Below are 22,273 nucleotides of genomic sequence, written 5' to 3' on the forward strand. Positions count from 1 at the left end.
TCTGGGGAGGCGGACACAACATGTATTTAAGTCTGTTGGTGGTTGTATTAACTCTGGTGCTAGATACTCTCGAGCACATGGCGCCTGCTCGTTTAGGGGGTGTGTGGTGATGAGCAGGACAGGTGTCTGTCCCCAGGCAGTGGTCTGTTGTGATGGTGAGGAATGAATGAAGCATCCCTAGTGGCCCTGGGAGACCGGTGAGGAGGCCCTGCATTAATCCAGATTGTGTGCACTGGTTTCACCTCACCAGCTGCCCCCCAACAGCAGGTGGGCTCTGAGCGGGGCTGATGGTGACAGTTTTCTTGGTAAGACCCACGATGCCCCATAATCCTCCCCCAGTTTCCTTGTTGAGGGATGGGCAGGGCAGAGGACAATGACAGGGGACCCATTCCTCCCTCACCACACAGGAGGAGTTGGGTGTATGCTTCTGTCACTGTTTAGGTCCTGTACTCCAATCCATTCTGCACCAGAACTCCTGGGTCTTGCAAAGCCCTCCTTCTTCCCGGCTTGTGGAAGCAGCCATCCCCCAGTAGCTTTGGGGTCGTGGCTGGGCCACCGAGGTGTCCAGGTCTGTCTGTCCACATGCTTCCCAGGAGTGGCTGGGAAGTGCACTGCTGTGGTCAAGGTCAGCCTGAGCAGCCTTTGAAAATGGGATTGCCATGCCCTGTGAGCAGGGTCTGGGCCGAATGATGGCAGGAGAGAGGGGGAGACAGGAGAGGTGGTTCCCTGTGGTCTTGGACAGGGCTGCACAGAGCAGAAGGCCCGAGGGCCTGGGGAGAGAGGGAAAGAGACTGTCAGGGAGAGAGACGCTGAGTGAGTGGTGGGGGGATTGGGCAAGTCCTAGAAAGCGAGAGGAACCAAGAGAGAGACACAGGGTAGAGAGAAGCAGAGACGAAGAGGAATTTCAAGGATGACAAGAGGTTGCTGGTCTAGGTGTATGGAAGTGGACCATGGACCAGGGTGGAGGAGGTCGATGTAGGTGCTTTGAGCATTGGGACCAGAGAAGGTGGGAAAGCCGGTGATCAGATTTCCCTGAGCCGAAAGCTCCAACCTTCCTAGGGCTGAGCTTTGCAGAGGCCGTTTCACTTGGGAAGATGGGCACACCCCCTTTTGCATGGGGTTGTGGGGCCGAGCCTCAGGATCTGTCATGGAGAGAGATGGCTTGGCTGGACCTGAGCATGCTCTGTGCCTGCAGCTGAGGGGCCCTGGCTTTGAGCATTGTAGGGATTCCCAGTGCGGCCAGCAGGGGGCGCCCGCGCACCTCCACCGGGAGGGGGCGGTGTCCCCGCGCGCGCAGCAACTGCCTGCTGTCAGAAGACGTCATGGCGTTATCCGAGCCAGGGTAGCTCAGGGCAGGAGAGGTTGCTGCTGCCCCCTGAGGACCCACTAGCCCTCCGAGAGCCAGAGCTGCGTTTACCAGCAAGTTCTGCCGCCGCCCTGGGGAGAACCTGGGGCCTTTGCAGCAACTTGGTGCCTCCTGAGGAGCGACGGAGAAGCAGCCTTGTTGGCTGAGTGCTGAGGAGGGGGCTCTGGGCGGCTTCCCAGGACCTGCTGGTAGGTGAGCAGCACAGTCGCTTGCATTTTGGGGGCTGTTCCCCTGGTTTGGTCCTTATGTTCCCTGAGGGTATTTGAACCAGAGGTATTTTCCTCAGGGGTCCGTGGATTGAGGGGTCCCGCGACGCCACGTCAGAGATGCTGTGGTGGTTTTGTTACAGATGCAGGCTGGTTTCTGGGGAGAAACCCTGACTCCAATGAAGAGGAAGGGGAGCAGCATTTAGTTGGGAGGTGAACACACTAACTGCTGACTCTCAGGACCTTCTAGAAGAATGAGCTGGGATCCCACTGTCTGATTTCTGCTGGAACCGACCAGAGCCCCAGGTAAAAACAAAGTCCCGTCCAGTGTGTAACCTTAAAGGGAGAAACTCTCAGGGAATTATCAGCCACTGTCGGGTTTCTTTGGGAGGAAAGAGACTTGAATGTAGGACAGAGAAGCTGTGATGAAACCTCAGGCACACTGGGGACTATCAGAGAGGCTCACTGTTTTCAGGAGGAAAGGGGGCAATTTGGAAGGCTGTTAAGGACCAAAGGTCCATTGGCGGCATCTGGTAGTTCCAAGTGTGGTAGCTTCTCATGGGTGAGTCCTGTTGGAGGAGGTGGGGGGGGCATAGAGAGGTGAGAATCGAGTTCTGCTAGCTGGAATAGTGGCGTATCCGTGTGCGCGGTCAAGTCCATGTCTTCCTGTTGGGTCCCCACTGGATCTGGAGGGGTAGTGTGTGAGGGCCCCCCCTGCCCAAACCTCCTGCCTGTGTTTTGTGACGTTTCCCGTTATGAGTTTTCAAAATGACGCTTTTTTAAAAATTTTATTATGTTATGTTAGTCGCCATACAGTACGTTAGTTTTTGATGTAGTGTTCCACGATTCATTGTATTTGTGTAACACCCTTCCTGCTTCTCATCAAGATTTGCTTTGATGAGCAAAATACATCAGAGAAAGATAAATACTGTATGATTTTACTCATCTGTGGAGTTTCTAAAGAAAAAAAAAACAAATGAGCAAAGAGAAGAAAAAAGAGTCAAAGCAAGAAACACTCTTAAGTATAGAGAACAAGCTGTTGTTACCGAGGGGAGGTGTTTGGGGGAATGGGTTGAATAGGTGATAGGGCTTAGGTCATGCACTTGTGATGAGCACCAGGTGTTGCCTGGAAGTGTTGAAGCGCTAGATTGTACACCTGAAATGACTATCATAGTGTATGTGGACTAATTGTACATAAAAACTTTAAAAAAGTTTCCTTGGGAGAATTTCTTTTTCTTTTTAGGATTTTATTTATTTGTATGTATGTATGAGAGAGAGAGAGAGAGACAGAGAGGCAGAGGGAGAAACAGGCCCCCGCTGAGCAAGGATCCCAATGTGGGACTCAATCCCAGGACTCTGGGACCATGACCTGAGCCAAAGGCAGACGCTTAATCGACTGAGCCGCCCAGGTGTCCCCAGAAGGCTTCCTGATCAACAGTCAAGTTCTTTGTATTTAGTGGTTTTGTGTTTGAGTGCCAGCAAAGCTTTTTCAGATCGGCATGTCTCACGTTGGAGGGAATGTGCATCGCGGTTGGAAACTACTCAAGTGACACTTGAGGAACAGGGAGGGTTAGATGGGAGAAACTCTCACGAACTTCCCATGTGAAGTCTGTATCTGCTCAAGATTGAGACCAGTGAGCCAGCATCACTTCATTGGAGACAGTGTTTCTACAGAGGATTGAGAGACAGCAAGTACAGAATCCAAAACAAGATGACAATTCCAAACCATAGGTTGGTTTTAATCCAGGACCCTAGGTCTGAAAGGAGCCAACTGAAAATATTTATTGGCACTTGTTTGGACTGAAGGCAAACCCGGAGTCCTGTATGCCTCCTGGAAGTGTCCTCCCCCAGTGGCTAGGAACAAAAGAGACCAATACTGCAGGAATGCACTGAATGAAATCACTGAGCACATTAGGGAACCTAGAGTACACTGAAGAACATGAAGCAATAGTTAGAGAACTTGTTGCAAGAATAGGAATACTTCTGGGACATTTCAGAAACAGACTCTCTCCTGAGTCACTGTGGTTCAGGCAACGCGAGTGGCCTTGCCCATCTCCCCAGCTGCCGCTCCTCTCCCTGTTACCGTGTGTCCTCCGGAGCCCTCAGGCTTTTGAGGCGCACATCCATGGCAGCCCAGGGCCCAGGAGCTGATGAGAAACACAAAAGTGGAGGGTCGGCCGTTTGGTGCTCCACTTCTCTCCCAGTGCAAAACCCCTCCTCCACACACTTGCTTTCTCTTAGTGTTGTTGCTTCCCAGCGCGTCCAGGGACTCATCTCTGGATCCAGGGGCTTGAGGCTCCCACTCTGGCCATGGACAAAATGGTCTTCCTGGCTGTGGACTCCAACACTGGGGAGATGGACTGGCATGCCTGCAGGAAGAGGACAGTCATCTGTGGGGCCGACCCACCCGGCTCCCTTTCCCCATAAACACCCAGGACATGTGCACCATGTCTGAATAGCTGGAGACAGAAACAAAAACCCATGACTTTATGGGGCTAGAAATGAAATAGTCTCCTGAGGGAATCTGTAGAGTGGGAAAAGGGGGGAGGGGAAGCAGTCCACACTGAGAGAAGGTAGGGCTGTAGCAGAAGGTGGTTTGGCTTTATCAACGTCTGCGCTGTGGGTCCTGTGCTCTTTCACTTACCACTCCACTGCCTAAACCTCTTTGGCACAAGATCGCCATCCTCAGGGTTATGGGGGAAACATCCGTGGCACCCCTGTGGCACAGTGAGGGTATCAATTCACACCCTGACTTACGCCAGGAGACTTGAGACCATACGACCATTGCCACGACAGAGGCTCCAACCCTGATGATGCTGATTTGAGACTCTCTGGAAGAAAAAACGGAGAAAGATGAACAGGGTAAAAAGACACTCCCTAACCCAACCATATATCAAGGACCAAACAAACCCAAGAAAAGGAGGAATGGAAGAAAGAAAACTGGATACAGGAAGAGGAACCCCCCAAATTAATTCAACATAGGTTCACAATTGGGCCCAATTGGAAATCCAAAATTTACAGGGGCGCCTGGGTGGTTCGGATGGTTAGGCGTCTGACTTCGGCTCCAGCCGTGATCCCAGAGTCCTGGGATTGAGCCCCATGAGAGGCTCCCTGCTTGGAGGGGAGTCAGTCGGCTTCTCCCTCTGCCTCTGCCTGCAGCTCCCCCTGGTTCCTGCTCTTTCACACTGGCTTGCTGTCTCTCTCTCAAATGAAGGAATAAACCTTAAAAAAAAAAAAAAAAAAAAGAAATCCAAAATTTACTAAGATAATGTATATGGCAAAAGATAAAAGGAGGTCAATTGGCTTTTGGCCCTCTAAAACATGGGTTCTGAATTAACTTTAATGTCTGCTAAGATGTACCAGTTGGGTAACCTTCATGGACTCAATACCAGGGCTCCAATTATGGTTATACCTAGTAAAATAACCATATTTTCTAGCTTCTGTATTTAATGCTTTGACATCAGGCCTTGCTGACTTTGGAGGGACTGTCCCTGGCAGGCTTACTTAATTCTTAGAAAAAGTCAACAACTTGCCTGTGAGCATACCTTTCACATCTAAACCAACCAGTACAGAACCCTTACCCCCCAACCACCTCCTCTTAAGAAGCTCTGGGCCACTATGCCCTGCCCTGATCACCCCAAGGGCAGGGACAGACTACTGCAGACACCACTATGCCCTGGAGCCCACTGAAATTATTCAAACTAGCCAGTCTTAAATGTGCTTATCCTGCCTCACCTGTCCCTTCCCATGGAAACCACAATAAAGGGTCTTGCCCACATTTTCCCTTCACTCCCTCTTTCTCCTGACCAATCCTGGTGCTTCCCCAGGTGGCCCTCCATGGCTCTCAGAACCTCCTTTCTTGGGATCTGTAAATCTACAAAACTTCTTCCATTGTGACAGCTACTTCTATATCTTCCTGACTTATCATACCTGATTAAAATAAATCCTGGTCCCCTTAAAACCTTGAGACCCCTAGGGGCACCTGGGTGGGTCAGTGGGCTATGCTTTCTGCTCAGGTCATGATCTCAGAGTCATAGGATCCAGCTCCATGTTAGGCTCCATGCTCAGGGTAGAGTCAGCTTGGGATTCTCTCACTCGGCCCTTCCGTCCCCCCTCCCCCCCCCCACTGGGCTCGTGCACTAAGTGTCTCTCTCTTTAAAAGAAAGAAATAAAATCTTTAAAAAAACACAAGGGAGCCCAACAAATTTAACGATGGGGAATATTTTGCTAATATAGATTTGGTCAGTATGTTCTGTTCCATGCGTATTTCAACATCCTCTCAGTCAAATGTGCCTTGACTTTGAAGGGGACACATTTTACCTTGTTAAGCACAGGGCACCCAAACCTCTCTGCTATCACAGGCATCTTTGTGGGCAGGATCTTCCTGCACCCGTCTTTCTCCAGGAACATAGGTATGACATCACATCTACGACTACCTACGTGAGGACATCTGTTTGACACACTTGTTAAGGACATACAGGTGCAGGGGCGACTGGGTGGCTCAGTCCATTAAGCGTCTGCCTTCGGCTCAGGTCACGAACCCAGCGTCCTGGGAACAAGCCCCGCATCAGGCTCCCCGCTCCCTGGGAAGCCTGCTTCTCCCTCTCCCTCTGCCCCTACCAGCCCCTTGTACTCTCACTCTCGGGCTCTTTCAAGTAACCAAATAAAATCCTTAGAAACAAAGAAGGACGTACAAGTTCAAAGTCTGTCAGTATTTTTTTTTTGGTTCTGGAGGCAACATATTCCTTGTTTATAAATTTTACATAAGCCCATTTAGGCTGTTACTTGTCAATGAGCCCATGCTGGGTGGGGCTCCCCTCAACAAAAGGCTCTAGGATCTGTCCAAAACACCTGTGAGGGGACGACTGGCTGGCTCAGTTGGTGAAGCGTCTGCCTTTGGCTCAGGTCATGATCGCAGGGTCCTGAGATCCAGCCTGGCAGGGGACTCCCTGTTCAGTGGGGAGCCTGCTTCTTCTCCCACTCCCTTTGACCTCCTCCTCCAGCTCCAACTGTCTCTCAAATACATAAATAAAATCTTAAAAAAGAAAAAATCACCCGTTAGTGCTCCAAGTAAAAAGGCTTTAGCAACTACCTCTCCAGGTTCCTGGAGTCCCTGGAATTGTCCATGGACTCCCAATGCAAGTAATGGCCCTCCTTGGCCCTGGGTTATAGACCAGGAAAGAAGCAATTGCTGGCCATGCACTGGGCTCTCCTGGAAACGGAGTCTCTCACAGACTCTGAGCCTTCATGTCCTGCTGTCTGCTGTTCCTCGGGTCATGATACCCCCACCAGCTCAATGTAGTTACCAAGGCCTTCTTGCTACAGGCTGAAGCCAAAGTCTGCATATCCAACCTGCAGGTGGGGGTGGCTGCTTCTATCCACAGTCCATTGCCAGATTCCATGGTGCTGGAGGACGTCAGCCTTTCCTTCTACCCCTTGGCTACCTCAGGATTCCCTTGGGATCAACTGAGTGACCATCAATGACAGTTGATACATTTTGGTTTTGAAGACCAACTCCCCCTCTTGGTCACGTGACAATTTCACTTCCTAGAGAAGCACCTGTCCTAATCCTTAAAAGTCTCAGTCCCAGGTTGAAATTGATGTCTAGATATCAGAGTCCACTGTGATGGAAAGCCTGAGATTAAGATTCAATAGGCAGTGTTGTCTTGGTAGCAGGGAACATCAGAGGGCCTCCAATGGCCTCGGCCTCACTCAAAGTTCCCTTCCCCCTCTGCTCCCACAGATCAGGTCTCCTGGCCAAACGACCTTCTTTATCCCAGGGACCAGGCACAGTTTCTCCCCAAGGAGTAAGGTCCATTTCCCTGACAGCGTGTGGAATTATCCAGCAAGCCAGTCATGCCCTCCTGCAGGAAGAAGGGCTCACCGTCACTCTCCTGTTACTACAAGGTCTGCCCCCGCCCCAAAGCCCTTCTTCATTCTGCTCCCAGGTAAAACCCCCTTGTGGCCCTGCACGGTGTGCGCCAGGAGTATACATGGGTAATAAATTACTGTCGAGCTCATCTGTTCAGCATCCGGACATCCCATAACTTTAGGGTGGGAATCACTCCCTTTACCAATGGGTGAAGAGGAGAAAAATGAAATCCTTCTGCTTTGTACCTTTGTCAAGGCACAATGATGAGGCTCATGCACTTGAAGTTATTTGGATAATAATCTATTTGGGGCTTGTAAGAATTCCCTGGGGCTAAAGGGCGGCCTGTATGTGAATGATGAGCAGGAGGGAAGGCTGCAAAAGCAAGGGCTTGGATGGTCTCTTAAAGGTCGAACTCCAAGCAATGAGGGAACCCACAAATAATGACAGCAGGGAAGTCACATCAGATTTTCATCTCAGTTCGCCCTGACAGCAGCATGGAGAATGGATTCAAAGGAGGCCGAGAGTGGAACCAGCAAGATCAGTAGGCAGTCTACTGCACTAGTCTGTGCAAGAGACAGGAATGGGTGAACCAGAGCACTGGCAACAGAAAGGGAGGGAAGGAGTTAAGATATTTGGCAGGCGGAAGATACAGCAGAATGGAAAATTAATGGAATGAGATCTTTAAAGAAGTCTGAATGGGAGGCGCTTGGGTGGCTCAGTCAGTTTAGCGTCTGCCTTTGGTTCAGGTCATGATCTCGGTGACCCGGGAATCAAGCACCACATCAGGCTCCCTGCTCAGCAAGGGGCCTGCTTCTCCTTCGCCCTCTGCCACCCGCCCTGCCTGTGCTCTCCTGCTCTCTCTGTCAAATAAATAAATAAAATCTTTAAAAAAAAAAAAAAAGAAGAAGAAGAAGAAAAGAAGTCTGAATGGATGGTTTCCAGAGTATAGTGGAGTAATTAGCCTGGAACTGCAAATGAAGATTTGCAGTGGCTTTTGAGGAAATGAAGAAGGGAGTTGACCATGGACATTTGAAGTAAAAACCGATTAAATACTGATCAATAGGAGCTAGTTAAGTAATTTAGGGTATATCCATAAATGCCTGCATTTCCTTTTAAAGAATGAATTGGAATTCATTCACATTTGTAAAGATCTCCAAGGCAGAGTGATTTTTTTTTTAAAAAGCAAGTCATAGAATACTATACGCCCAAATAGACAAATATACATATATTTCTAAAGGCCTGAGATAAATCAGGTTACCCATGAAGTAGATTCCCAGGCAACATAAAGTGAAATGGAAAAAACAATTAAAAATAAAAAAGGAGAAAGAGAAATGGGACATAGATGGGAAAATCAAACTTGCATTTTTAAAAAAAATGTATTCATCTTAAACTTTCATGCTATACACCTAGTTTCTCAAACAAAGCGGATGTGCTCGTGTATTTGATAAGTTTGGAACATTAAAACAAGTTGATGTTTTCCTTACCAAAGGTATATGTAGATAGGTGCTCCTTATGAAAACATCAAAGCATTACAAACAATACTGGAAGTACCATTGACCACAGCCCCCAACCCCACCAGTGTCTACTCTCATAAGAAATAACCACCATTTTCAGTTTGGTGAATACCTCTGCAGTCATGAAAAGATGCCTGTTTTTGTTAACTCATAAAAGAATATTTTTATTAAGCTGAAAGCAAGACTGCAAAAATATTACGTTTTGCAAAAGGACATTTTGGGATAAGGTAAACACACAGAGCGACTTGGGGTCTTTCGAGCGCTGTCTCATCTCTGGCTTGAGAATCCTCTATTCCTTTGAGAGGCCTTTGGCTGCCATTCCAACCTTCTTGGCAGGTGACAGTATTTGGGGTGTGTACGTGGGCAAAGCATCAGTGACGGCATTTAGAAGAAGGTGCTCCGATCCATCCGTTTCCGGTCCAGGTGGGGTAATAAGAGACACAGTTGTGGTGCGGGGCTTCGCATCTTTTGTCCGGGATGTGGATCCTAGGGTAGCGTTCAGACGTGGTGGGCCCTGTTTCATAGCCAGTTTTCCCCTTCCTCCGGAATCTGGGGGCTTCGCGTCATGAGCAGAGGGCTTTGGTGGTGGCAAAGCTGAATGAGATTCCGCTTCTAGAAACTGGACGAAAAGTCCTGAAAAAGAATTCTTGGCCATAGGTCGGTGATTTGGCTTCACACGTGTGTTGGGGGCGCTTTTGGATCCAGGCCCCCGAGTCATCCAGCTGGTAACACCTCCTGGCCCTTCATTGAACAGCTGCCGCATCTGGTCTTCTCGGATCCCCAGCATGCTTCCCATCAACCTTAAGGCTTCCTGCCGTTCAGCATCAGGTGCTTGGAAAGATCCCAGGAAGAGGCTCCTTAGTAGGCTTTTGTCCACCATTCCTTCGGACTTACTAAGTTCATCAGTTTCTTCTGTGTGTCCTCCAGGATTTCCTGCTGGACCTCATTCTGTTTCTGGAATTCTTGGAGTTGGTCTTCCTTCAGCTCCAAGTCAGCATTTGTTTTATGTAATCGTCCCTGCAATGACTTCAGTTTTCCTTCTAGGCTGTCTGCCTTTTCCATCCATTCGGCGAGCTCCAACTTGAGGTCAGCTAGGATGTGACCATACCGCTTTCCTTCTTCCTGGGAGGCAGCAAGCTGCAGCGCGGTGTCCTCTCTCTGCTGGGTCACCACGTGCAGCTGCTCCTGCAGCGACTCTACCTGCACACTGGCTCCTCGGCTGGCATTTTCCATGGCAGTGGAAGACAAAACGAGTTTTCCCTGCAAGACCGTCACTTCCTTCCTGAGTTGAGCCACTTTGTCTTCTGAGGCCAGAGCTTCCCGGCGATGAGCGTCTTCGGCTTCTAGAGCGAGGTGTCGCCGTCTCTCCAGCTCCTGGGTTAGGCGTAATTCGCTCTCACGTAAATGGTGGACCTCCTTCTGGAGGGCACAGGTTTCCGTTTGTTTCTGTTTCAGGGCCAACAGGACTTCATCTCTCCCCTGTTGGCACAGAACTGTCTTTCCCTGCATGGATGTAACTGCACTGACCAGCCGGTTCAATACCCCGGTCTCGTGCTCTTCTTTCTCTTGCAATAGTTGCTCCAAAGCAAGTGCCTTCTCTTTCATCGCAGCACCCTGGGATTCCTCCTCTCTCCGCATCACTGAAAGCAGCCTATCTGTCTCTTGCAATGCCTCATTTCCCACTTCCTTTTCTCTAGAGTTTTCCTCGACTTTTGCATTTTCCTCTTTCAGTTGACACACATCCATTTCCAACTCTGCTATTCTCTCCTTCAGATTGGTGACCGTCTGCCTCAAAAGTTCATTTTCACTCACTTGGCTACGGAAGTTCTCCGGTAAAGAAAGCAAGTCCTCACTTTTCGCTTGGATTCGGAGCTCCTGATCCTTAATGAAGTTTTGTAGAACGGCCTGTTTCTCCTTCAGCTGCTCGATGTCAGAATCCCTGTGTTCCTGTTCTTGGCCTTCTCCTTCCCACGTGGCAGCCACTGAATCAATCCATCTCTGCTTATCTTCCTGGAGGGCTCGAATCATTGTATCTTTTTCTTGCATGGATTTTCTCAGCTCTTCTACCTCCGCTTGGAGCAAGTGAGAAGCCTCACTCACTCTGTCAGATTTCATGGCCTCCAGAGAGTCCGCTGACTCTGAGGAGTCGGGGGAGGGCTGGAGGAAAATCACGTCCAGTTTCCCTAGAAGGAGATCCTTGGCATTGCAAAGCTCCCCGATGCTGAGCTGAATTTGTGCCAGTTCCTTCTCTAAATGTTGTAATTTTATTTCATTGCCTTTGTACGTTTGGATCAGGTCACTAGAGGTCGTCTCTAGTTCAGAATCCTTTTCGCTGCTGGCGAAAGCCCCCGCCTGGAGTTGTGCCAGAGCTCTCTGAAGCTGGGGTGACTCACGCTTCATATTTTGGACTGTGGTCATCACCTGCTGTTTCCACTCTTCCATGATCTTCACTCGCTGTTTTAATGTGTCCCGTTCCTGTAGAAGCTGCTTGAACTGATCCATATTAACGCCTCGAACCTCATTACCAGTGCTGGATGGTTGCAGGAGTGTCAATAAAGTCTGACATTTCTGACTTAACGCATCCACTTCGAGGTCTTTCTCTCGAACAATGTGTGATAAATTCTGAATCGTTTCTCTAAACAGCTCCTGACCACTACTGTCAATTCTAGTGGACAGTTTTTGATTTTCCTCTTGCATCCGCCGGAGCTCTGCTTCTGTGGCAGCCATTCTATCTGCCATTTTGTCATACTCTGTCTTCAGATTGCTGTTCTCCCTCGTTTTCTCATTTAAGACAGCCAAGACCTGTTCGCTTTTCCAAGCATGCTCTTGCAATTGCCGCTGAAGTCGCTCCACGTCCCCGTTCTGGCTGTGAGAAGCCGCAGAGATCCTGCTGGAAAGACCCTGAATCTCCAAGTCTTTCTGCTGGATAATCTGAGTTAGTTTACCAATCTCCTCTTTGGAGAGCCGATCGATCTGTTCCGTCAGTCGGATGTTCTGTTCAGTTAGAAGCTTCATCTCCAGTTCGTGTTCTTTGATTCCTAGGACTGATCTTTGAGTTTCGGCTTCACGTGAATCAAGCTTTTCGCTTCCGTTTTCTCTAGGAAGAGGCTGACTGGTTGTGACTTCCACATCATCACAGTCTTCTGTTGGAATGTGCTGGCTTTTGTCAGGCAACCGGGCTTTCATTTGTTCTATCGTGTCCTGCAAATGCTGAATCTCCTCGTCTTTCGCTGAAAGGAGCTGAGCGTGTTCAGTATTCATCTGCTCCTGCCGGTATTGGAGATGCTCCACTTTCTGCTTCTGCTCTTGTAAAGAATGAAGCAGTCCTATCTTCCCCTGCTGCTGGTTGTGAATGATCTTCTGTTGCTCTCTGATTTCCTCCTCGAGATCATCCTTTAACTCCTGCAGTTGAAACACCTCACACTCTAGTTCTATGATCTCGTCTAGGATTTTAGGGTCGACCGCAGGAACAGAGCGACTCTGTTGTCTTAGGCTCTCCAGTTCTTCTCTCACATGATGATTTTTGCCTGTCACGGATGGGAGACACCTGTCTTTGTCCTCCACGGATGGCTGGAAAATGTCACTGCTTCTGAAGGTTTGGGTAGACTGGCCGAATTCCTCCTGAAGCTCTGGACTTCCTGTAAGTTCTTCAATATACATCTCTTTCTCTTTAATGAGTTGTGTCAATTGCTTCTGCTCCTCCAGAGCAGAGGACAGCATTTCCTTCGTTTCTTTACGGTCAGCGTCCATCTGCTCGATCCTCTTTTTGAGGTGTACTATTTCCAGGTCTTTCTCTTGACTGTGTTGAATGAAATGCACATGCTCTAAAGGGGACAATTCTTTGATAGTTTGCTCACACTTGTTTGTTTCCTCCAACAGCTTCTTTTCCGCCCGAGCCAATTTTGCTATTAACCGTCCTTTTTCTATTTTTAAAGCCCTCACAGCAGTGTTGTTTTCCAGAGAATCCTCGTTGTTCCGGAGAATCGATTCTTCCAGCTGATGTCTTACATCCTGGAGCGCCAAAACCAACTTTTGGTTTTCTGCTCTGAGATCAGAAGCAACGTTGTTTAAACTGTCATTCAGCCGCTCCATTTCTGCAAGCTGTTGCTTCAACCTTCGAAGCTCAGTTTCCCTTTCTTGAAGTAAGTCATCTTTCCCATGACCGGCAGACTCTTGATGTTGCAGGTCTTCTATCCGTTTTTCATACTCGAGGAGTTGTTTGCGGTGCCTGTCAATGATGTCGGCCAGTTTTTCTTGATGGACACTGTGCAGTATCGCAACTCCGAGTTGATGTTCCTCCATCTCCCTCATGCGCCTCTCTTCTAGGTCCCTGATGGTGCTCTTCAGTTTCCAGATGGCATTGGAGTCTGAGCTATTTGGTCCCTTGGACAAACGTTTCCAAAGTGTAAGATCAGCCTCCAGTGTTTTGATCTCGTTGAGGAGTCTGTTGATTTCTGTCTGAGATGATATGACATCAGCAAAGTCCATCGTGAGATCCGAGTTGTAGCCGGTCAAGGAAGTCTCACGGCCATCCACTCCCCCCTGGGAATGGCCTAGGCCAGAGCCCAGGCCACCAACCCAAGAGCACATCTCCGCGGGTCATATAACTGTCGTGGTCCGCTGTGGAAAAGCGTCCAGCGCAGTCGGACTACCCCGCCAAGTGTCCCAGAACCCCTGCTTGCGCCAGGCTAAGAATCAGAAGACAATAGGCGTTTCTAGGCAACGCCTGCGTGGGCCCGGCACCCGCCTCCCCTGCGCAGGCCACGTTGCTAGGAAAGGCCGAGGCCTCGGGCCTTCCCAGGGCCGACTCTGGCCACTGGTCCCGGTCCCAGCCGCTCAGCCCCACGACTTCCCATGCAGGGCTGGGCCCCTTCCCCTTCTGCCCCTGCTTCCTGGCTCTCCTGGGTGGGCCCCTAGTGAGTGCTCCTGCCTGACTGCCCCCAGGTGCCTGCCCACAGAAAATGCATGTGGCCCTGGACTTTCCCCCTAAGTGGTATCTCGGTACACAACTCCTGCGGCTTGTGCTTTCCACACAACAGTATCTTCTTAATCGAGGTGACTAGTACACAGGCACACGCATCCATTCACCTAGGAGAGCAGATCGCAGGTGCATTTGACAGATATCTACACCTGCGCAGAGGCACGGCCCTCAAGGAGACTTTGGGCATTTCCAGCCTCCAGAGGCTCCAGAGTGTTCTGTCCCTCTGTGCCCTGCCAGCTCTACGCGGACAGTGCGTCCCACACCGGGGTTTGGCGGTTCACTGCAGGCTCCGTGCGCTGGGCGCATCCGCTGCCTCGCGGAGGCTTGCGGCTTGACCCGGCAGGGGGTCGCGGGCGGCGGTGGTGGCGGTGCCGGATAGGGGGCCTCCGGGCCCTGCACAGGGCGGCCCCGGGGTTCCCGCCATGGGTGGAGGAGGGGCTGGGTACCGCGTCCCGGGTCTGGCCTCCCAAGGCCCCGACCCGCCGCGCCACTGGATGAGAGGCGGCGAGGGCGGGGCGCCGGCCCCAGAGCCGCTTCCACTGCCGCCTCGGGTGGACATGAAGCGATGTCGGCCCCCCTCCCCCCGGGCGATTCCTCGAGCTGCCCTGCCCTGCCCTGGCCGTGCCGGCCGCCGCCGCCGCCAGGAAGAAGCAATGCAGCTGCATGAAGCAGCTGACCCACCAGACCGTGGGAAGGCGAGTGCGTCGGTCCCGGTCGGCAGGAGCCCGTACCAGGCTCGGGCGCGGGAGGGCCGGCTGCTCTCCTGGTCGCGAGCTCTGGTCCCTTGCCGCCGCCCCACATCAGGCCTCGGGGTCCGGGCCTGGGGCTGCGCCACGCCAAGACCTGGAGCCCGGCTCGGTGCCGCTGCCCGAGCCCCTGGGGAGCAGCGGGGTGGGTCGGCCGTCCCCGTCGCCCTCTGTCCGGGCCCCACCCAGCATCGCCCTGGGCGGACTGCACCCGAGCCTTCCCCTGCCCTCCCCCGGGGTTTGCCCTGGGTGAAAACTCCGCTAACCAGTGAGCCCCAGGCCGAGCGGACGCTGTGCTCTGCGGGCCATGGTCTCAGGCGTTCCCGGTCGCCCCGCCGCTGCAGACCCTCCACCTCCCAGTGCCTGACGGCACTAAATAAGGAAGGGGCCATCAGAGCCCATCGGATCCGCCCAGGACGTTCGGGCGTCCATCCAGGGACTGTAGAGGTGCCGCTGTCTCCAGACCCGGGCCCCTATGACCAGACTGCCCAAGATCCTGACATTGAGAAATTGGGAACTGGGAGGAAAGAACTGTGGAAACGCCTTGGGACGACTTTTAGTGTAATTTTGAAGAGCTTTTTAAAAAGCCTTTCTCCCTTTGGATTTGGAAGCCGAGTCTTCTCCAGGTTTCTTTGGGACTGCTTTAATGCTTGACAGGAAACATGATCCATTATGAAATGACAGAACAGACCGGAATTTGTGGAGCATCAGGCTGTTGCAACAGGAACCGTTGGTGGTGTTGAGAGCTCCTGCAGGTGACTGTCATGTGCCCCGTTATCGGGGGCACATCTTTCAACGTCTTTGGGGCAGTTGGCTGTACTGGACCTACTGTTTATGCTGGGAGAAATAGGAAAGTGTGAGTTTTCCACAGCTTTTGCTTCTTTTTTTCCCCAATAGTGGGGTCAAAAGGGGAGTTTAGTTTGACCAAAGCACGTGTGTGAATGGCACGTGCATCCTGTGTGTTATCCATTCATAGAGCATTGCGAGGCCACGTTCTCGTCCCAAGATCGAGGACCTTGTGAGCAACCCCACAGTGAGGTTCCGTGGTGCTGTGCAGCTTTCTCGTGACTATCATTGGAAAGTCGACCTCAGAATACTTACTTGGGAGAAGATCTTCATCCTGAGGACGAACACACAGTAAGTTTTCTAATTCTGTATTCCCTCATACATTGACCGACCATCTTCATGGACTGAACACTAGGCCCCAAACAGCAAAGGTGTACTTAGCGCCTTAAATTAGGAACACTATGGTCAGAAATGTATTTTGAGGTGACTTTGGTCTCCGCATGGAGAACGGATGGAGGACAAAACTTAGGAGGATCTCACAGCCATCCAGGAAGAAGGTCCAGGGAAGAAGTCAAGGGGAGCCTGAACTGGGGGAGCCACCACTGGGATGGACGTGGGGAGGCACTGAGAGGTGCTGGGGAAGTAGGACCTAACAGAGTTTTCCAAAACCCAGACTGAGACAGATTAGGGAGGGTCAGGAAACCAATGTGGGGGGGGGTGGAGTGGGGCCAGCATTTAGGGGATCAAATAGGATACAAGAGCAAATATCACAAAGCACCCCGCATGGTGAGGGTGAGCACTGTCTTGTGGTACTACTACTTTTTCTGTGAGAGGAGAGCACGGTGGGGGGAAAGGGCCGGCACTCTGGAGCCGGGGAATGGGCTTCCGATCCCAGCTCCACCACGTGTCTGCTGTGAGGCGCTGGAAGTCACTAACCTCCCCGGGCCAAGCGTTCCTCGTCTGCACAGTAGAGAAAGGGACAGCACCTCACGGGGTTGTGAGGATTCCTGAGGAAATAAATACACGAGAGACTCTCCCAGCAGGACCTGCCCTAGTAAGCGCCGTGGCTGTGCCTTTATGACTTATGACACGGGACACAGACGTGGGGCCTGAGGTACAGACACACCGTGAATCGACAGACCGCAAAGAACCCCCTGAACAAGCACAAGGCCCTGTGTAGAGAACAGGGAAGGAACCCGGACTTGCAGGAGCTGCAGTCCATATTGTCCTGGTTCTGCCACTAACCAGACCCATCGCCTTTCCTGTGAATGAGCGTAGTTACATACACCTGTTCTTGCCCCCTAACAGAGCAGGTGAGGGACCAAATCAGGGAATAGCTACAAAAGGCCTTTGTTTCATATCACCATCACCCAGCCTTGCACATCCCCAAACCGTACCGAGGATGCTGTCATGATGACAATAAAATCATCGTTATCAGACATGGATGGAACTGGAGGGTGTTATGCTGAGCGAAATAAGTCAATCAGAGAAAGACATGTATCATATGACCTCACTGATATGAAGAATTCTTCATCTCAGGAAACAAACTGAGGGTTGCTGGAGTCGTGGGGGGTGGGAGGGATGGGGTGGCTGGGTGGTAAGACATTGGGGAGGGTATGTGCTATGGTGAGCGCTGTGAATTGTGTAAGACTGTTGAATCACAGATCCGTACCTCTGAAACAAATAATACATTATATGTTAAGAAAAAAAAAGAAGAAGATAGCAGGAGGGGAAGAATGAAGGGGGGGAAATTGGAGGGGGAGATGAACCACGAGAGACTATGGACTCTGAAAAACAAACTGAGGGTTCTAGGGGAGCGAGGTGGGAGGATGGGTTAGCCTGGTGATGGGTATTGGGGAAGGCACGTTCTGCATGGAGCACTGGGTGTTATGCACAAACAACGAATCACGGAACACTACATCAAAAACTAATGATGAGGGGCGCCTGGGTGGCTCAGTCGTTAAGCGTCTGCCTTCGGCTCAGGTCATGATCCCAGGATCCTGGGTTCGAGCCCCGCATCGGGCTCCCCGCTCAGCGGGAAGCCTGCTTCTCCCTCTCCCACTTCCCCCTGCTTGTGTTCCTCTCTCGCTGTCAATCTCTCTGTCAAATAAATAAATAAAATCTTTTAAAAAAAAAACTAATGATGTAATGAATGGTGATTAACATAACATAATAAAAAAGGAAACCTCTTCCTTATCGTCAATATGGCAGATGCAGGGGCTCTGGGTCTCACAATTCCACTGGCAGGGCTCTTCCACACGTGCTGAGGACATGTCTACAAGGATTTTTTTCATAACCCCTGTTGCAACAGCAAAGGATGGGAAGCCAGGCACCTATCCTTCACCGAGGCCCTGGTGACATCACATATGTGGCTGAGGGTGGCAGCAGGTGCAAGCAGCTGGGGACAGGGGTGCGAGACAGGCAGTCACTGCATTCCTTCTGAATATGTTTTTAACATTTTTGAACCAGGCGGGCACCTTCACAAATGAAACAATTCGGAAAAGAAAAAGGGGAATTTTCATTTACCTTTAATCTCCAGAAGGTGGTATCTATCCCAGCGCCAAGATTTAGAATTTGATAATGACATCCTGTCTTCCGCAGAAATGCCTTTAGCAGCTGGCTGATGCCTTGGACTCGAGCAAAATATCCTGAGAGACAGAGACAAGCTATCGCTCAGTGAGGTGGGAAATCATCCCTGCAGAGCCCACCCCAGGAGAAGAGCAAATGAGGACCCTTCTGCTCTTCTTTGGGGTCAGCGGTTTATCTGTGGACTTCATGGGACAAAGAGTGACTTTCACATTCTCTTGTTTTTTGTTTTATGTTATGTTAATCACCATATAGTACTTCAGTAGTTTTTGATATAGCGTTCCATGATTCATTATTTGCGTGCAACACCCAGTTTTTTTTTTAAAGCTGTTTGAACTCAAGTAAGTACAATCTACTTGATGGTGGAATTAACCATCTTAAAAAAAAAGTCCCATAATTTTACATAAGAAAGCCAAGGGTTTTACATAAAAAATCAGATCTAAATGTTCCTCTTGGAAATATACTTTCTCTTGGTTAGGTGTAAGCCTCTCAGGACTCTGTGAAAACTCAACAATGCGAGATCATGACGAAAATAAGATTCTGGGGTCAGGAAATGGGGCAGATAAATGTCAAAGCAAAAAAAAAAAAAAAAGAAAGAAAGAAAAGCCGTATTGCCACCACGTTCCCTTCCTCTCCATCCTGTGTGGGTAAGAGCCCCTGTTTATAAAGTGGCCTCATAGACCGTCTGCGGGAGGGGAAGGCATGAGCAAACGTTGCCGAATAAATGGACTGGTTCAGCTGTGGGGTGGGGAGCTGGAGTGAAGACGATGAGAAATAAAAGAGGGGAAAATGGAAAATAGTATCTGTTCTAAGAGGGGGAAATGGAAGATAATATCTGTTCTAAAGCCCTGTTGCTTAAAGTATAACTACTTTAAGAACCAAATCTCAGTAGCATTTAGAAACTTACTGCAATGGGACATAGGAATTCTATGTCTATTGATTCTCCTAATAAATAAGTTGAGCTTCTATTTTATGTGTCTCTTGCATTTTATTTTTCTAGGAAATCATTTTTCATGTATGTCATAGAATATCGTCCACAACAGATAGATTATTGGAACAAAACTTTAAAGATGCTCACCACATGTTGCCTGGGAAGCCCTCTCCTAGTGGGTCCGGTCTGGAGATGCCAGCCCATGCAGAGGAAGAAGGAAGGAAGGCCGGCTGACACCCTGCCTGGGGCGTCCAGCTCCCAGGGCCCCAAGGTGGGTTCCCACCTCTGTAGCACTGGTTAGGAAAGCTGCCTCAGGAGCCTGGGAGACAGGATTTCAGGCCTCTTAGCCAGGCCTGGCCCCATCTCCCTGATGCCTGGGTTCACCCTCAGCTCCAAGTAAGGTCCATGGCCTTATTCTCAGGAACCACCACTTTACACTTTCTTTACATTTCTTATACAATCTACCCATAGGCTCCATCTTTAGGGTGAGGATTCCCCTGCATGCCCAAGGACTGTGGTCATTTGGTCAATTTCTCAATCTGACTAAGTCATCCTCCCATCTCAAATCCCTTCACTGCCTTGATAGAAAGGACTTCAGAGCCTAACAGTGTTACTATCATTTTACTAAGGTCAAGAAAGTAATTCCTTACTTGACCAGACAGTTCACAGTAAAAGATAATATAAATGGCTCTTAAACATATAAAAACGATCTTCAACTTCACCCCCAAAAGAAGAGGAATATAAAATAAAATTACTGGGGCACCCGGGTGGCTCAGTCGTTAAGCCTCTGCCTTTGGCTCAGGTCATGATCCCAGGGTCCTGGGATCGAGCCCCGCATTGGGCTCCCTGCTCCGCGGGAAGCCTGCTTCTTCCTCTCCTACTCCCCCTGCTTGTGTTCCCTCTCTCGCTGTGTCTCTCTCTGTCAAATAAATAAAATCTTAAAAAAAAAAAAAAAGAAAGAAATACTAAAAGGGATCCTCTACGCCAAGAGAGAGCCCAAAAGTAACACTGGACCAGAAAGAAAAAGATCTACAGAAACAGGGACTATACAGGTAATACGACGGTACTAAATTCATATCTCTCAATAGTTACTCTGAATGTAAATGGGCTAAATGCTCCAATCAAAAGACACAGGGTAGGGGTGCCTGGGTGGCTCAGATGGTTAAGCGTCTGCCTTCGGCTCAGGTCATGATCCCAGGGTCCTGGGATCGAGCCCCGCATCGGGCTCCTGGCTCAGCGGGGAGCCTGCTTCTCCTTCTCCCTCTGCCTCTCTCCCTGCTCATGCTCTCTCTCTCTCTCTGTCTCTCCCTGTATCTCTGTGTCTCAAATGAATAAACAAAATCTTTAAAAAAAAAAAACATCATTTAAAAAAAAAAAGACACAGGGTATCCGATTGGATAAAAAAGCAAGACCCATCCATATGCTATCTACAAGAGACTCATTTTAGAACTAAAGACACCTCCAGATCGAAAGTGAGGGGGTAGAGATCCATTTATCATGCTAATGGACCTCAAACGAAAGCTGGGGTAGCAATCCTCCTATCAGACAAATTAGATTTTAAACCAAAGACTGTAGTAAGGGATGAAGAAGGACGCTGTATCATACTTAAAGGGCCTACCCGACAAGAAGATCTAACAATTATAAATATATATGCTCCTAACTTGAGCAGCCAATTACATAAACCAATTAATAACCAAATGAAGGAAACACAACGAGAATAATACAATAACCGTAGGGGACTTCAACACCCCACTCACAGCAATGCACAGATCATCTAAGCAGATGATCAACAAGGAAACAAGGGCTCTGAATGACACACTGGACCAGATGGACTTCACAGATATATCACAGAATGCCATCCTAAAGCAACAGAATACACATTCTTCTACAGGGCACATGGAACATTCTCCAGAAGAGATCCCATACCGGGGCACAAATCAGGTCTCAACCCATACCAAAAGATTGGGATTATTCCCTGCATATTTTCAGACCACTACGCTTTGAAACAGGAACTCAATCACAACAGGAAATAGGGAAGGAACTCAAACACTCGGAGGCTAAAGAGCATCCTACTAAAGAATGAATGCATCAACCGGGAAATTAAAGAAGAATTGAAGATTTCATGGAGATGAATGAAAATGAAAACACAGCTGTTCAAAACCTTTGGGATACAGCAAAGGCGGTCCTAAGAGGAAAGTACATAGCAATACAAGCTTTCCTCAAAAAATCAGAAAGTCTCCAATACACAAGCTAACCTTATGCCCAAAGGAGCCAGAGAATGAACAGCAAATAAAGCCTAAACCAAGCAGGAGAAGAGAAATTATAGAGATTAGAGCAGAAAACAATGAAATAGAAACCAGAAGAACAGTAGAACAATCAATGAAACCAGGAGCTGGTTCTTTGAAATTATTAATAAGCTTGATGAACCTCAAGCCACACTTATCCAAAAGAAAGGGGAAAGGACCCAAAATAATAATGTCATGAATGAAAGAGGACAGATCACAACCAACACCAAAGAAATACAAACAATCTTAAGAACACACACAGCAACTATATGACGACAAATTAGGCCATCTGAAAGAAATGGATGCATTCCTGGAAACTTAGAAACCACCAAAACTGAATCAGGAAGAAATAGAAAACCTGAACAGACCCATAACCAGCAAGGAAATTGAAGCAGTGATCAAAAAATCTACCAACACACAAGAGTCCAGGGCCAGATGGCTTCCCAGGGGAATTCCACCAAACATTCAAAGAAAAACTAATACCTATTCTTCTGAGGCTGTTTCAAAAAATAGAAATGGAAGGAAAACTTCCAAACTTGTTCTATAAGGCCAGCATGACCTTGATCCCAAAAACAGACAAAGACCCCATGGATGCAAAAATTCTCAGCACAATACTAGCGCACAGGATCCAACAGCACGTTAAAAGGAGTATTCACCGTGACGAAGTGGGATTTATTCCTGGGCTGTAAGGGTGGTTCAACATTCGCAAATCAAATCCATGTGATACTTCACATTAATAAAAGAAAGGTCAAGATCCATATGATCCTCTCAATTGATGCAGAAAAAGCACTGGACAAAATGCAGCATCCTTTCTTGATTAAAACTCTCCACGGTATAGGGGTAGAGGGGATATACCTCAATAACATAAAAGCCATCTATGAAAAGCCCACAGCGAATATCATTCTCAATGGGGAAACACTGAGACCTTTTCCTGTAAGGTCAGGAACATGACAGGGATGCCCACTCTCACCACAGTTTTTCAACTAGAGAAGTCCTAGCC

The 22,273-nt window shown here is 49.2% G+C and overlaps 1 protein-coding gene, 1 long non-coding RNA gene and 1 pseudogene across 3 annotated transcripts in view; 1 reads left to right on the forward strand and 2 right to left on the reverse strand.

The window, feature by feature from the left end:
* Window positions 1–3,686: 3,686 nt before the first annotated feature.
* On the reverse strand, window positions 3,687–21,540 carry LOC144382280 (uncharacterized). The gene is made up of 3 exons (XR_013448871.1): window positions 19,744–21,540; window positions 17,998–19,307; window positions 3,687–3,900 (listed from the first exon to the last, which is right to left on the reverse strand). It is a non-coding gene; the product is annotated as an uncharacterized LOC144382280 (long non-coding RNA).
* On the reverse strand, window positions 8,883–14,164 carry LOC144382278 (thyroid receptor-interacting protein 11 pseudogene; annotated as a pseudogene).
* The window catches only part of LOC144382279 (acyl-coenzyme A synthetase ACSM1, mitochondrial-like), a 28,042-nt gene continuing 24,889 nt past the window's right edge, over window positions 19,121–22,273 (forward strand). For both annotated transcript variants that reach the window (XM_078074756.1, XM_078074755.1), the window contains exon 1: window positions 19,121–19,259. The gene's annotated coding sequence lies outside the window, so the exon portion shown is untranslated. The remainder of the gene's footprint in view (window positions 19,260–22,273) is intronic.

Source organism: Halichoerus grypus, chromosome 6 (genome assembly GCF_964656455.1).
Source record: "Halichoerus grypus chromosome 6, mHalGry1.hap1.1, whole genome shotgun sequence".
Classification (NCBI taxonomy): Eukaryota; Metazoa; Chordata; class Mammalia; order Carnivora; family Phocidae; genus Halichoerus; species Halichoerus grypus.